Source organism: Austrofundulus limnaeus, unplaced genomic scaffold (assembly GCF_001266775.1).
Source record: "Austrofundulus limnaeus strain Quisiro unplaced genomic scaffold, Austrofundulus_limnaeus-1.0 Scaffold1515, whole genome shotgun sequence".
In the NCBI taxonomy this organism is placed as follows: domain Eukaryota; kingdom Metazoa; phylum Chordata; class Actinopteri; order Cyprinodontiformes; family Rivulidae; genus Austrofundulus; species Austrofundulus limnaeus.
The window spans coordinates 4,335-5,087 of record NW_013953917.1 but is presented as its reverse complement, the minus strand read 5'-3'; the positions used below and the strand labels follow the sequence as shown (position 1 = coordinate 5,087).

The following is a 753-nucleotide window of genomic DNA, read 5'->3' as shown; positions in this document are numbered from 1 at the left end:
CATCCACCTCCTGCATCCACGTTACACCTCCTGCATCCAGGTTACACCTCCTGCATCCACGTTACACCTCCTCCATTAACGTTACACCTCCTCCATTAACGTTACACCTCCTGCATCCACGTTACACCTCCTGCATCCACGTTACACCTCCTCCATTCACGTTACACCTCCTCTATCCACGTTACACCTCCTCCATCCACGTTACACCTCCTCCATCCACGTTACACCTCCTGCATCCACCTCCTGCATCCACGTTACACCTCCTGCATCCAGGTTACACCTCCTGCATCCACGTTACACCTCCTCCATTAACGTTACACCTCCTGCATCCATGTTACACCTCCTCCATCCATGTTACACCTCCTCCATTAACGTTACACCTCCTCCATTCACGTTACACCTCCTCCATTCACGTTACACCTCCTCTATCCACGTTACACCTCCTCCATCCACGTTACACCTCCTCCATTCACGTTACACCTCCTCTATCCATGTTACACCTCCTCCATCCACGTTACACCTCCTCCATTCATGTTACACCTCCTGCATCTACGTTACACCTCCTGCATCCACGTTACACCTCCTCCATTCATGTTACACCTCCTGCATCCATGTTACACCTCCTCCATCCACGTTCCACCTCCTGCATCCATGTTACACCTCCTCCATTCATGTTACACCTCCTGCATCCACGTTACACCTCCTGCATCCACGTTACACCTCCTCCATTAACGTTACACCTCCTCCATTAAC

General features: G+C 51.3%; 1 long non-coding RNA gene across 1 annotated transcript in view; it reads right to left on the bottom strand.

The window, feature by feature from the left end:
* Positions 1 to 747, bottom strand: part of LOC106535643 (uncharacterized) — a 1,116-nt gene extending 369 nt beyond the window's left edge. Inside the window, exons 1-2 of the long non-coding RNA XR_001312461.1 lie at positions 561 to 747; positions 8 to 207 (exon numbers count right to left, since the gene is read on the bottom strand). This is a non-coding gene — a long non-coding RNA (uncharacterized LOC106535643). The remainder of the gene's footprint in view (positions 1 to 7; positions 208 to 560) is intronic.
* Between the last annotated feature and the right edge of the window lie 6 nt (positions 748 to 753).